Here is a 16,313-nt window from a genome sequence, read left to right on the forward strand (position 1 = left end):
ACATTGTGATATACTTTCGTATTCTTTTTATCAGCTAGGATATAAATGTGCTATTTATTTATTCATTTTACTTCCGTTCGTGTCTTTTTTGTCCTTCCCAGGGACCAAAAAATAATAATAATAATGTAAATTTGATGACAAGAAATGAAGGTATACATAGATTTAAACAGTACCCTTATAAAAATTGACGATGGATGTGATATTAACGGGACAAAAAATTGTTTGATTTGTCGTTTGTTCAATTACCATTCAGTAGTCTGGGATCGGTCCTAGGACTGCATTCCTAGTCAGTCTTGTTTTCTTTCTCCCCTTTCCATCTTTTTTTCTAATCAGTCCCATTTATTTTACCATTCAATGGTACTAAGGACCAAATTATCGGTCCTACAGTACTAGCTTTCTTGTTCATTTTCTTCCCTCCTAGCTAGGATTGAAGAAAAAAGAAACAAAAACAATTCATGATAGATAGAACGTATTATACATTTTAGCCCAAGACTTCCTACTTTAAAATTTAATAAATAAATAAATGCACTATCAATTACTTATTTATGAAATCATGGATCCCACCCCTCACCATGTCATGGACCGTGATCATCAAAAAAAAAAAAAAAAAATGGCGGATGGGCGAGACACAAGATTACGGGTTGGGGGTCAAACCATCCGTAATTTGTTGAAATAAAACTTTTTTTGTGAAATTATGTTGTTGTCACAATTGTCAAATTTGAAATTATAAAGAAATATAACGGGCAATAGATTATTTCGGTAAATTTTTTCCAAAAAAATTAACTCTAACATTTTTAAAGAGTAATTTTTTGTAAAATTTTGCACTTATAAAAAAAATATATTTTGTCAAAAGTTCACAGAAAAATCCAAGTAACAACCTTGGGATTGGCACTCATTTGATCTGTTTTTATCATTAATGGTTTGGGTTGGATCGGTCTTAAAACTGATTTCCTAATCAATCTCTCCTCCCCACCCCTTTCAGTCCTTTTAAGCGGTCCAATCTATTTTAACATTCAACGGTCATAAGGACCAATTAGATGGGCTTAGCTAAATTTAATTTTTCTTCACTTCTAGCTAGGATTGAAGAATATAAAATGAAGAAAATAATGAATCTATAAGGTATAATACTTGAGCCAATACTTGAGTGTGTAGCCACACACTTCCTACATTAAATTAAAGTATTTTGTCTCTTTGAAAGAGGTTATACTAAAACTTTAACAGTTGAAAGGATGTAGTTAGTAACTAAGTCATTTAAGCTGTTGTAGTTACCATAAAAGACCAATAAATATCCTGTCCTAGGGCTGACAAAATTTTATGAGGACTGTAGTTTTATTAGTTTTTCATACCGATCCACAACTAGTATTTAGTGTAAAAAGAGTCAAACTTTGATCATTTAAGCACAATTTTCATTAAAAAAACTAAACTGAATAAGAGGTAATTTTATTAACATATTTTCAAAGATATGAATGGGTGCAATTTCTCTAGTTTTACAATCAATAACATAGGATATTCATATTTCGCTGCCTTAGACTACAAATGTCCTATTTGCGCATTTCAAAATTGCTTAGGAGTGACAAAATAAATTTTTTTTTTTATATCTTGTTTACATAAATTTATTTTTATTAGTCAAAAAAATAAATGAAGTCCATACTCAATCCTTTTAGATGGTTTTTGTGTTGACAGGCTACATATCTTTCTTGAAACAAAAAAATCAAAACAATTTATTCTTCTTAATTACTATAAAACATAAACATATGCTTTTGAAAGATTCGAACAATGCCATGGAGCCATAAATTATGTGAAGAAAACATAATACCTATGTATGAGGCCCGTCAACTCAAAAATAAGACAAGATAATTTTTTTCTAAAGTGAGTCTGGAATACAAATTGTACTTAAAGATTTTTTTTTAAATCAATCATTTGGTAAAAAAAAATATATATATATATAATAGATTCTATTTGAAAGACAACTAAACAATTTGCCAATATATCAAATGATGGCTCGAAACTATAGTTAATATTCTTAAATATCTAAGTCTATCCCATAAATTAAGAAATTAAGACCATATATTCCGAAATAAGTCCATGAAGTAACGGAGCGAATAAATGTATTTACGAAGTAAAACAAAAATTAAGAATGACACATTTGTGTTCAAGATTGATTTTGTATTGATACACCACATACAGAATAGTTGGATTTAAAAAAATAATGGAAAGTGATATTATCAAATTAAAAAGAATGTTAATTGTCACACAACCTCCTCTTTTCGAAATAGTAAATAGAGACAATAAAGCATGATTTTAATATGAATCAAGACATGCCAAAGATTTGATTCGAATGTAGAGATGAAAGAAATGTGCAATTATTTCTACGGGAGTTTAAAAATAATCTTGAATATTATACGTAAATATATACATATATACAATTTGGCATTTTTAAAGAGCCCATCATTGACAAAAAGGGGTGTTAATTGATTTTTCTTAATGCGGACTACATTTGTAATATTCTACAAATTATCGTCAATTTCTATCTACAAAATTATTCGTATTAATCCGAATGACAGACTTTTCAAGAAAGGATCTAAGAAGTACAATTATAATTATTGACAGATTTCAATCTACTGAACGAGAACGTTATCCGAGTTATATTCAAACATACATTCATTTTTCGAACATGCAGCAGTAGCAGCTAGGCATTATGAATGTCAAAGCCGAGTGACAATAAATAAATACATTCATATAGTTTATTTCTTTATTTTCAAGGTCTGTGTATTGTATGTCTTTTATTTGTTTCACGAGGTTGTTGTCTAGTGTTGTTCCTCTGTGTAAGTGTTCATGTCCTTCAAACCAAATAATCATACAATACATATGTATTTAATTAATCTTGAATATGTGCATAGTAGCATGTAAGATTTCTTGCTTTTCATAGGTACTCGTACCTATGTAAGTATATAGTTATTACTCCCTTGATTGATCAACATTTTATATCTCCATTCAAATTAAATATAAAATATAAATTTGTGAAATGAATACAAAAATAAAATAACGTTGTATTTTTACGGAAAAAAAATAAAAATACAAAACTAATGAATAAAGATTTATGATTAAAAAAATTCTATGCAATATTATCTTTCTTCCCCTGTACGGTTGTGTAGTCTTTATACCTTAGATATGATTATAAAATACCTCTATGTAAGTACACATTCAATTGTTACTTTCTTACTATTTATATCATATCATAACATATCATCGCATTGTTCTGTCTTTTCTCTGTAAATTCTAATAATTCCATGGAAATGAGTCACTGCTATACGTACACTCAAAATCATGTGTATTCACCTTTACTAATTAATGTACAATTTTATTGTCATGTCTTGCATAAAATTGATCAATGTTAGACTGATCCTCGCCAAAAGTTCCGCACATGAGGTTTTGCACAAATAAAAGACTATTTACCTTTCAAATATGATGAGGAGACGTTTGCAACTGAGGCACTTTTTCTTTAACATAAAAAATACTATAGTTATATAGTTTACATCACATGATCAAAATAAAAAACATCAATATCCACAAAACGGTGCAGATGCACTGAGTTGTCGCAATCTAAATTATTAAAGCAAAGTTTGTCTGTACAAATGTTTAAAATATATGAAAACGAGTCACCGGGTGCACTGTATATAGTGCTCCATGATGTATATTAAATAAATATAAATAAGAAATACTAATTCGTTGTATTAGTAAAATGTGCATGTACAAAAAAAGCACTGGTTCTGTTTTATTTATTAGTGAGCCCTCTTATACTTTTGTACTCATCAGACATCGCAACATATTTTTCTCTATCTCAAACTCTTAGTTTTATTCTTTCATTCTTGAGGACAGAACACATATGATGTACTAAAAGTATTGAGGAGTTATGTGTGAGTTTCTTCATCAAAAACAGAGTGCAGCACTAAGGATTTTTTAAGCCCCTTTAATTGGTCTAATGGAGTTGACCTAATTAAGTATAAGTAAACATTTACTCTATCCGACCTAGGAAACTACTTTGAAGTCTTATACATAATGCATATTTTCTACTCTAGGAACAACCGGGAGCAAGCCTATACATATTGAGTTCAAGAAAATAATTTGTCCCGTGTGCAATGTCAATTGAGCTACGTCGTTCCAAAAGGATTTTTTGGGGAGGTATCTTGTATATTATTCAAAGCAAAATTTGTCTTTTAGCCGACGCCATATGACTCCAGGAAAGGCCGAGTACTACTGCTTGTAAACAATGTATACAACCACCTAATAAACAGTAATACCCGCAAGTTGGTACCACTATCCTCAAATACACAAAATAAATAAAAACTAATAATAAGTAAACAGTTCTAATGCCCCATATTCTATATTATTATAATAAGGGAAAATTTGTCTGTCTGGATCTTTGAAAAGACATCATGTTTTAGTGTATCTAAGAACTGCGTGACAACTTGATCCTAAAAATAACAATAATGATATATCAATCTATTATAAATAAAAAGATAAGGAGAATAAAAATATTTAGGTTGTAAACTTTAAGCATTTCTTGGCGTGCGAGTTTTTTTTTTTTTTTTGTAACAAGAACGATGGTTTTTATTTTGTCAACCTGTTATCTTTATTCTTTCAGAGCATCTAAGTAATGAGTAGTTACGTGTGAGTGCGCTCATGAAAAACAGAAAGTAACACTGAAGATTTCTTGGCGAATTATCTCCTATACTAATAAAACAATATTTATCTGTTCCTCGACGCCTAATACATATATCCGACAAAGTTGTATAATATATGCAGTAATGAAAATTGTATTTATTTTGGGGATGTGTAAAAAAGATACCAAAAATCAATATTTACACTCTGACATTTTGAAGAATATTTTTGGAGGAGAACAACTAGTCTGTCATGACGTTTCATTAGATCAGCTGTCTCAAATGGAGATTTGTCAAAAAGACTCCGATGTCGATCCTCAATTACACTCTAAGTCCAACAAGAACATACATTTTTAACTCCGGAACATATCCTCAGGATTACACTCCGTCTTTTATGAGGACACACGAATGTCCAACCAGGTTTTGAATATAATTGAATCTATTAAGGAAAAGAAGTTCACTACTCAGGAATTAAATAATAATGATCCCTACAGAGGAAAAGAAAATTCGTCTTTCAGATTACCAATTCCAAAAAAGCGGACCAGCTAAAGTTTTAGTACGATTTACATCACATATAAAGGTAATGCAGATTATTAGGAAAACAAAAATCAATGATTTGTGTTTACTTTTACTGGAAAGAATGGATACAAACGGACTCTGAGTAGTAAAAATATTATTTTTTTTCGGAGAAGCAGTATTTTTGTAGTGATGTAGCCAGATTTCCACTGTTTTTCATGTAACTGATATCACTCGAATGATTGATTATTTTACAATTAGTTGATATAACTTAATCAAAATTAAATGAGGTAAAATTATTTTGAGATATTGTGACACTAATACAAAGAGGAAATTACAAGTGTTGCAATTTTGCTAAAATATTTTATATTCTTCTTCATTATTAGATATAATTACACTTCATAGTAAGCATGTATGTCAGCCAAAGAATGGCTATGAAGAGTTTTTTAGAGGGAGTTTCTCCAATATATAGAACTGATCATTTATCTACAGAGGCGGGGGCTATAGCCCCCCCCGCAATTGAGGAATTTAAAAAATGTATATATATAAATATGGAATAAAAATTAGCCCCCCTCCAAATCAATTTAAGGATTTATTTTTTAAGAAAAGGTCATTCTAACAAATTATGCAGTGGAAAAAACCAAGCCTACCTCCCCCAAAATATGTATACATATCTATATATTATCCTCTAGACCCCACTGATATATAATTTAATCTATATAAATAAAGTAAAATGAAAATTATAGTAATTTATTTAGCAAAAAAAATATTATTAAATGTAATTTTACATTTAACTCATATTAATTCAAACTTTTTAAATCTCTAACTCATATTAATTGGAACTTTTTCAATCTCCACCTCATATTGATTATATATTTTTAAACTATTACAACCGTTCCTTGCTACGGAGACAGTAATATTGGACAAGGCACATTCAAATGTCATTTATGAGAAAACTTTTCACTACAATAACCTTTAAATAGATTCAAACTATAGCAACCATATGGAAGTTGTGATAAAAATTGACGAGCCAAAGTCAAACCAACTTGGATTAATTGAGCCAAAAACCAAGTGCTACAACTATTCCATTGTCTTCCCCCATTTTATTTTTGAAACTGTCAAACTCACTATAAAAATAATAATTTCAAATATTAATTTTTTTTTTTGATAAAAATAAGTGTTTTTTATTTTATGGAGAAAATAAGATTAATGTTTCTTGCGGTTCTGTCATTCATTCCGACGTACATTCAAACTGAATAGTATGCAATTGGTACATCCGTTCTCTTTATATTTATGGATTGCCATAGTGTGTATTTCGTTTGTATCATTTACAAAAGTACTCTCAAAGCATAAATCCATGTTAGAGGTTTAAAAAAAAAGTAGATATAATTCGTGATATAACTATTTGACATCTAGGTTAATATTAAAAATGTATACCAAGAAATTAAATAAATTAATTAAAAGCTACGTGCCAAAGAGACCTTTTATAAGTTCTGTGGCGCAGATAAGATTTTATCACTGGGGGATCATTTACGATCGACACTATGTAATTTCAATAAGTATGAAGGTTGATGCTAGAGTTAGGTACTTGGACTCGAGATATTCTACTCGACTGGACCTCACAATCCAAGAAACAATACTTGTCTTGGACTTTCGTGAATTGAAAGCTATTTTATACCCAATTCACTATGGAATCTAGAATTAAATATATGTCCTGATATTAGCTCAAAAAAAAAATGAGGACTCGATGAAAATATTCAAAGACTTTGTAATGTGAGCCAAGGCCTTGAGACTCGACTACAAATTCCAATATAAGGACTTTTCCAGCCCCTGGTTACCGCACCCTTAATGAAAGTACACGAGGGGGGTCTGATAAGTTTCCAATCTCAACGTGAAGAGAGCAGAACTCGTAATTAAAGGCTAGTCACATCTATTTAGCATCTGTTGTCAGTTACTCAACAAAGTTTCAGCCTTTTTGGACGAGCAGTTGTTATGTAAAAGTAGTTTGAGTGAGTTGATGTGATTATTTTTGTGGGAATGGGGAAAATTGAGTATTTAGCTTTCATTAAATATATTTTTTTGAAAGTGTACCCTTTAAATAGATTCAAACTATAGCAGACATAGGGCTTGTTGTGTTAAAATTTGAGGCATCTAAGTCAATCCAAGATAGGATAAATGAGATAAAAACAAAAAAATGTCTCGTAGACAATAATTTTCAGAAAAAAACGCCGAGTACTAATTTTGACGGGTTACATAGATGGGAAATTCCCTGGGAGAAGTGTATAGAGTTAGAAGGAGACTATGTTTAAAATAAAAATGAGGAAAATGTCTTGTATCTTTGATAGGACGGAAACTTTTCAGACCCCCCTCGTATGTACTCCAATAAGATAGTTTTAAATTCCTGACATGGATTTTGAATAGTCGAAGGGATTCCCAACTATCAAAACTACAATGATAAATCCACATTAATAACCATAAAATGAACATCCTACTGTTTGACATAACTTGAAACCATTTGAAACTTCAAATCGATGATCATTCAACTTTAATCTCCAAAAGAAGGATTTTCCGCTGTAATTAAATAGAAAGTTGGCAAAAAAAATAGAATAGCACGCAAATATTAGCATGATTTAAAACATGGAACAGCGACAAGAACCATAATGTTCACTCAGGCTAAAGGAAGACTACCTCACTCATGGCGTCCATTCAACACAACGCTCGTTCAGATATCCCCCTTTTGATTGAATGTATGTATGTTGTATTTAAGGCTAAAATAAAGCCACCGCATGACAATTGATTAAACGAAAGTGGTCGATATACCTTGATGTTTTGGATACGGACATCGTATGTATCACAACAAAGAGGATGAGAGGTAAAGCGATGCGTCTCTGTTAGTACAAAATATCCACACTGAATACATTATTGTTAAATCAAAATGTAACAATGTTGTTTCCAAACCAGCAGAAACAACACATTGAAGAGCTAAGGGAGGAACCGGTGCTGGTGGTGCTGATGGTAGGTCACCTGATAAGCGTGGCGCTCCAGTCCCTAAGCTTAAATACAACAAAGCAGTACTACTACAATAAAGAACCCTCTTGTTTCGTTTCTCGTGATGATCCCCTTATTTTTTAAATAAAATAAGAGAAAGAATAAAGAGAGAGAGAAAAGCGGACACGGCTTTTATATACAAATGCGCGCCTAATTTTTTTTTTTTTTTTTGATATTTTATTAATGGGCGAGCGAGTGAGTAGTTCTCCACTAATGATCGACGCCACCTCACGGTTCCTTTTTTTCTTCTTTTCCCCCTTCTTTGAAATTAAGAATATCAGCAGTGAATTTGAAATAATCAGTTTCCCACTTTTTTAAAGTGATTTCATTTAAGTGAACCAATTATAATATATTTTTGTGAATCTTATGCTGACGGTGATCCCAGTGTTTTTTACTAACAATAATTACTTCGGAAGAGAAGACCTGTCTAGAAGGATTCTCGATGATGATGATGTATTGAGAGAGTGCTGATGATCACCTCGTCTTTTGGATTTCACTTCTTTTCTTTCGTTTTATTGTTGTTTTTATTATTATCGGAGATGAGGTAAGAAAGAAAGAACTAAGAAGTGTGTGTGTGAGTGGATTTCTGTTCTTCTCTTAGCTATTATACCACTTATTTTTGCTTTAAACATTTTCCGTTACTTTGTTTCTATATAGAACTACCATTTTTACGATTTATTTATTTAATAAAATTGTTAATTATTATTCGTACATTGTGATAATAAACCAGGCGTATCTGGTTTCAAGTTTTAATATTGAACGTCAATATTGTTGATGTTCGCCATTTTGAGGGCACAAAAAACAACCAAGTTATTCAAAAGTAAAAACATTTTTTTTCTTTAAAATTAAAGAATATATTAGAGGTCAAAATGAAACCAACTAATAAAAGGCCTTAAACTTCACTTTCTATCAAAAATCTAAATATCCACTGCCTATTTTCATTATATATCAGACCCCAATATCTATTCAAAATATGTTAATACATCTTTATTCAATTATAATTCCATAATGTAAACGATCAATCAACTATTTTACACTAATTATCCTACTTTTCTTGTCCTTAATCGATCTAAAAATATAATATTGGTACAAATCTAGACATTTCAGGGGGGATTTTCAGTACCTGTTACTTTGATTGTATTCAAATGCCACTGTTTAGTGTTGTGTGAGTCCTCTTTTAGGACTAAAGACTGTAGTTCCCTCCAGTTTAGTCTCTGTCCTGTCGCGTTCAGTCCTGAATATCAATCCTATCAACTTAAAAATTTCGGTCCTTGACGACCTCAATCAACATATTTTCTTATTTGTTTAATCAGTTCTAGTACTGTCTGTCCCAAGGACCTTGAGTGTTAAGGTCCTGTCTCAAGGATAGATATACCAGTCTTAAGATTAGACTGGACCGAATAAATAAGGACTGACACAGAACTTCCACTGATATGATTGACATCAAGTAGTATTCAGACTCTTTCTATATTGTTAAAGCCATTTGATGAAGTTTCATGTAGAGTATAGGAGAATTTGTGCAATGTATATAGTAATAATTAACAGCTTTGAGCCCTCAAGATTTTGTTGTTGGATTAAATTGTGATGCAATATATGACGTGAGTTAAAACTAAAAACTACTTCGTTAATCCGTTCGTCTTTACCTCCTATGGATTATGCTCCAATTCCTTACTCTTATCTTCTCTTGGATGTCTCTCATCTTTTTGTTGTATAAGAGATAGTCCAACCACTCAATCTAACTACAACCATACACGCATACACATAAATGATAATCATTATTGCTTTATCCATCCCTAACCATTTCCTTTACATCTGCATTATTGGATTTTTCAAGATACTATATATCTTCATGTATGTACGTGCAGTTTTCCAAAGGGAAAAAATGGTACGTAGATATAAGGAAAACAAACTTAAATTAAATGGGATGTTTTTGTGTTCTGTTTTCTTGCGAATATAGTCTCGAGTTTCTCAACTGCCTTTTTTCAATAACCTGCACATATTCTTTATCTACTTATAATTTTCATTAGATCCCCTCGCATCCAGTTAATTTAACTGCAGAAAGAAGTAGCCTTATGTGATTCACATAATAGGTCCATTGTTATCTTTATATATATCTTTCCACTTATAGTTACAGGGTTGGGACTTTTAATTTTTGCTTTATAGAACCCTTATAATATGTTCATTTGTGTTGAGACTCTGTATTGTTAAGTGATTTTTTTTTTTTTTTTGTAGACTGAATTTTACTACGAATGAGTTGGGTCTTATAAAAATTATAACGGACAGAAACCCAACTCCAAATAGAACGCATGACAATATATATTTTTTTATTGTTTAATATATATTTCACAGTAATTAATTTAATTTGAAATTAATTATTATTTGCGAGCAACTGCATTGAAATAAATGGATTAAGACTGTTGTAGCCTTGTCGCCAGTTTGAAAATTATGGAAATATATTGATTATTCTCTGTGAAATATGTTTGTTTTTGACTGATATACGAAAGTAAGAAGTCCCAACCCTGTATGTATTTGGAAGTTATGTCTGTCTGATAACCCCTTATCTTTAAGGCAATGAATGAACGTTAAATGCTTTGAGTATTCATTTTTTTCAGCACAAATATGACTTTTTATAACAAATATCTCTTTTGTAGTATGAGTAGGATAATACGGGCTCATGGATCGTTTAATATGTTCATTGCATCTGCAATAAAGATTTTGTTATCTTGTTCAGTAGTAGTTGAGATTATTTCATTCAAAACAAGCTTTTTATGACAAATATTGAATACATCATTTATTTTCTCACAGTAGGGAAATATTATATCATTTACGGATCATATCCACTCTTAATGTATTAGATCAGATTCTTGTTCAAAAAAGCTTATTCTACATATGATGTATATAGTGTACTTAAGATGTAGTGAGTGAGTCAACAGAAACACAATCTTGAACAAAAATCAATTTATTTTTTTTTACGATTTATACATCTATGTATGAAATATTTTATAGACATACTCAGGTCTATTATAGGCTTTATATTCAAAGTTATGGTATGCCTACTGATGTTAGATAGATTTTGATCCTTCTTTCGATTGATGATACTTTTTTTGGCCCTGGTATGGTCCCTTCCAAATAAAATTTATAAATTTCTATTTTTTTAATTCTAACAATGAATTTTTGCTACTTTAAGCCGCAATTTTCGGCACATCCAAAGGGTTCATCAGAATAATTTGTTGGTAAAAATTGAGAATAATTCCTTGACGAATGCAATTTAGAGAAAAGTCATTCGGCCTTGTTTTTGTGATGACGGGCCATATAAAGATATTCCCCCCCCCCTACCTGATAATGTATCATTTAATTAACACATTGAATGGGATTATAAAGGTAATAGAAATTGTACATACGATGAATGAATGAAAGAAGTCTTCTTTCATTGAAGACACGATTTTTCCAATTCTCTGCATATTCGTGCATTTAATTTCTATCAATTCTCATATCCCGTTTGATCGTTAATATAAAACACAAACTGTCCCTCCTTACAAAAATCCCTATTCTATGCGTAATTCCCCTGTTGTCGTTTGATGAAGGAAAGTACCTACAAAACTTACATAGATATTATGTATATATGTTTACTATAAAAGCACCAACCCTCGTTATTATTTTTTGCTTGGTGGTGGTGGTGACTGTATAGTGGTTGTTTCCGGTTTCGAAGGAACTTTTTTTATATTGTTATTAGTTCATGTTTTAGTCCATGACGACGCGTTTGATTTTGAGGATGAGGATGATGGTGTCTCAACGGAAATGTGTGTGTGTTCGTTCCCCCTTCCTTTTTGCTTAATGATTAAAATTCTGCAGAAGCACCTGTTCTTGTGGATCATGATGATAGTTAAATGTGTACAAATTGTACATTCTATTATATCCCTCAAGCACTAGACACATAATATTAATCAGGTAAAGGATTTGTATACTTAATTGCCCTCAGGAATACATAAGTTGAACTTGAAGATATACAAATTTTTCTCAAATTGCAACCAAAAAATAAGGTGAATAATTTACATAGTGGGAACTGAAAATTTGCAGTAATATTTAATTACGGCATGATCCCCCTTACTTTTAATTACGAGGTTTCACTACGCAATCAAACGATAGCTGAGACAAAAATAAACAAGCTTTTGTTTTTATCCCATGTATCAAATTGTAAAAATGTCGGAGCAACATAAAAAAAAGGCAATGCGTGAGCGATCGGCGTCAATGCCAAGATCTCCGTCCGGACTGCATACAATATTAAGAAGTCAATTACACCCCCATACAGCCAAGAAGAACTAAAAATTATGCAGCAAAAGAATGGTTGACTTCTGGGTTGCCTATATGTTCCCCCTTCCAGCTCTTACCTCAACCCCTGGACTTGACAAGAGCTGTCCATCTGCTTGCCGGCGGCTCGAAGCTGTTATTGCTTGTGAAAGAGGTCATATCAAATTAAAACATATAGCTTCATATAGTATTTAAACATATCACAAATTGGTTTTGACTTGATTTTTCTTGATTCCATAAAAATCAATTTTTTCGTAATTTAGTAATGCTACTCCAAGTTTTGGGTTTTGGTTTATTCCATATAAATGGTTAATATATTAATTGTGTAATATTTGACTATTACAATTTGTACTAAGTATGTTTTAAGGAAGTTCAGAAACCGTCCCATAAACAATATTATAAATATCTACCAGTAACGCCATCATAAATTAATGATCAGTCATTTTATTAACTCTAATTAAGTCTAAATTAAGGGTAATGGCATACTATTCACGAGTTCTAAAGATAAAAAGTTTTATTAAGCTAATTTAAATGGTAAGCTGAGATAATTTACTATAATATTACGGATAATGATGATGCCTTGTGTAGGGATATTTAAAATGTACTTCACTATTTTTTAAGAATTGATAACTAAAGTCTGTATGTGTGTAATGAAACAACTGAGTTTAGAAATAAGAAAAGGAAAAAAAGTCGTTGATGTGTGTACTTTCAACTTTTTTGTTCATTATATAATGGGTGGTCGTGGTGTTACCTTATCCCTCTGAAGTAAGCATTTTCGCCTATCTTTGGGGTAAATTATTTTTAAGATGCCTCTTAAAATAAATATATATGAATTATATATATTTTTTATCAGTACGATCTTTTTTACCATTCTTTAAGTCCCATATTAAGGACTGATACAACCTTAGTATGTAAACTGTTGCAAATTATAAAGTTCAAATGCCCAGAGTTATACATAATCACTAAGTATTTTTAATAGAACAACAAAAGGAATTGATAGCATACTCATAGTTAGTAATTTAAGTTACGTATCTTGTAATAAAATGTGGGATTATAATACGTTCAATTTGCAACTTGTACAAAATTGCAACTTTTACACAACAGTTACATTAGTCTGAGACAATGGTAGCCATTTATAACTTAAGTAGGGGGTGGGGAGGTTATTTACAAATAAATGTCATTACATATATGTATTGATGGCCCCCTTAATCATCGTTATTGTTTTTTTTTCCAGAAAGTGGGGAACTAATTGACCTTTCGATTCCAGTACCACTGTGTATAATTATTCTATATCTTTTTTTTCTCTTTTATTAGTACATAGATTATTGACATGTTTTATTTGTCATGATTTCTCTTCACTTTTTCCCGCTTTAATTTTCAATATTATTAACAAATTTCACTTGATATTAGATTTTTTTCGAGATTTACTTACAAATAAAACTATATATTATGTAATATGTATATGCGATGCATAAGATGTAACTATAATACGCAAATTCTACAAATTTCCGATTTTTGATCTTTGACTACATAACTTATGTATTTGAAAAGGAAATAAGTTGACATTGAATAGTTTAATTTACAATGGGTTTTAACATCTTATTCTCAAAAAGATCACAATTGGCCTCCACAAACAGCTCCAACCTCCTCCTGAAGCCAGAGCACAACCTCTGGACAAAGTCCTTGGATATGGTCTTCCAATCAAGATCAACGAAAGCCTTCAGGGCATTTACAGATGAATAGGGGACCCATCCAACCTTCCTTTCAATGGTGCAACAGATGCCATAGATGAAAGGTTTGAGATCGGGGGAGGATTGTGCCACATTTTGTTCTCCAGGTTTTCAGAGAGCCACTTTTGTATCTTCTTCTCTCCTCATATGGTGAGTTGTATTCATGACCAATAGGTATTCTTCCATGCTATGGTGCTTGTGGGCAATCAGACGGATAGCATCCTCTTCATTAAGTCCAGTGTCCTCTTCTTGTATGTAGGCCCCTCCTAGGAAGTTGTCCAAAACTTCAACTGGCCTCATACTGGACTATGGTCCTTGGATAAACTCCCACAATCTTAACAATGGCTGGGGATTACACTTGAACAACCCCGAACTCTATTATCCTCTGTTGATTGCCCTCATCCATCTTTTCCATTAACAAAAGAGCAAAAGTCAAGTTATAAAAGTTTTTCCCCCCTCCCTTTGACTACCTGATTCTAAAATGTCAACTGATAATAGCATAGGGTTGCCATTGCAAAATAAAGTGACAACTGGGGATCATTGTACTGTAGATTGAAGCCTTCATTAGACATATGAGACTTTGTTGAGTTCTGATTTTCCTATAACTGATTGATAGTTTATTCGAGCTTTAAGTGCAACTTGCGTCGCCTTTAAATGATTTATCAAAATAATAATTTATTTATAGAAAAGTAAGGTATTTATATTCAAAATACAAATGTGTAATCCAGGTTTAGTTTTGAGAAAAATCATCCCAGCTTGCCTTTGTATTGACGTATCGTATGTATGTAAATATAAGGAAGAGAGGAAAAGACTCAAAGAAGAATCTGACTATCATATTTATAAATACTTTGAAAGCAGATGTGATTGATTATTATGTATTATAAGTCATTCTGTATTTATGTATGTATGTGCGTACATTAATACCTACAGGAATAACAATGATTATTATTACTATTATGAAATGAACGGAAAGGAGGGGGGAGGGGTGAATGGATTTGCCCTCTTGCTACCATTAAGTTTTCAAAAAGGTAATGTTCGTTCACCTGTATGTATATTGTTGTAGGTTAAAAATATATAAATAAATAGGGGTAGTAGTTTTATAATAATAATATAATATCCAATTACAAACAAGTCTCTTAAACTCACTCACTTGCTCATTCCTTAGGATTATGTAAAACGATCAGGGATCTTGACTTTTCACGTTTTACAAATCTTTTGTGATCCTATCTACAATCTAAATTGTATACATAAATGTGTTACGTCAGTATAACAGCAATCCGGAACAAATCTTATACGAGGGGCGTCTGAAAAGTTGCCAGCCTCAACGTGAAGATCGCAGCACTTGTAAATAAAAGCTAGTCACATCTATCTAGCCTCTGTTGACAGTAAATCACCAATGTTCCATACATTTTGGACATGTAGTTTTTATATAACAGCAATTTTGAGTGATTTGATGCGAGTATTTTTGTGAAAATATGTAAATTTTAAATGTTGACTTAATATGTGAGAACCCCATTCTTTTGACATGTTCATAACTTCTGATACCATTCTCACTTTAATTTAGCGGACGTGTAGTATCATTTAGTGAACTTTGGGGATGTTTTCCTATGTATTTACAGTTTTTAGACGCCCCGACCTTCGTGAACAATTATTTTACAGAGAAAAACGCCAAGTATGGGACGGGATTACAGAAATGGGATCATCGCTGGGAGAAATTTGTGAGTTACAAAGAGTCTGTTGAAAAATAAAATCAAAATTGGGGAAAAATCACTTGTATCTTTGTTAGGTCAGAAACTTTTCAGACCACCCTGTATTTTATACTGCTTAAGATTTCATAGACAAATTTGAGTCAGTTATACTTAATGTTCTCTCGGTCCTGATATAGGACCGAGTCCAGTCTGGTAGAATTGAGAAGTTTGAGCATTTTTAGACTAAAGAACTTCATAGATGCAATTGCAAATCGGTATATATATATATGGATCATTAAACAAACAAATAAAAAGTTTCTTCCATGATTGGAGTTATATAAAATATGACCTGCCGCTATGTA

General features: G+C 31.5%; 1 protein-coding gene and 1 long non-coding RNA gene across 6 annotated transcripts in view; one reads left to right on the forward strand and one right to left on the reverse strand.

The window, feature by feature from the left end:
* Positions 1-7,486: 7,486 nt before the first annotated feature.
* LOC139906400 (uncharacterized) lies at positions 7,487-8,135 on the reverse strand. Its single transcript, XR_011781892.1, has 4 exons — positions 7,998-8,135; positions 7,866-7,945; positions 7,683-7,748; positions 7,487-7,623 (listed from the first exon to the last, which is right to left on the reverse strand). It is a non-coding gene; the product is annotated as an uncharacterized lncRNA (long non-coding RNA).
* The window catches only part of LOC121124700 (uncharacterized), an 80,765-nt gene continuing 72,283 nt past the window's right edge, over positions 7,832-16,313 (forward strand). For all 5 annotated transcript variants that reach the window (XM_040719877.2, XM_071891186.1, XM_040719878.2 and 2 more), the window contains exon 1: positions 7,832-8,769. The gene's annotated coding sequence lies outside the window, so the exon portion shown is untranslated. The remainder of the gene's footprint in view (positions 8,770-16,313) is intronic.

Source organism: Lepeophtheirus salmonis, chromosome 9, assembly GCF_016086655.4.
Source record: "Lepeophtheirus salmonis chromosome 9, UVic_Lsal_1.4, whole genome shotgun sequence".
NCBI classification, from domain to species: domain Eukaryota; kingdom Metazoa; phylum Arthropoda; class Copepoda; order Siphonostomatoida; family Caligidae; genus Lepeophtheirus; species Lepeophtheirus salmonis.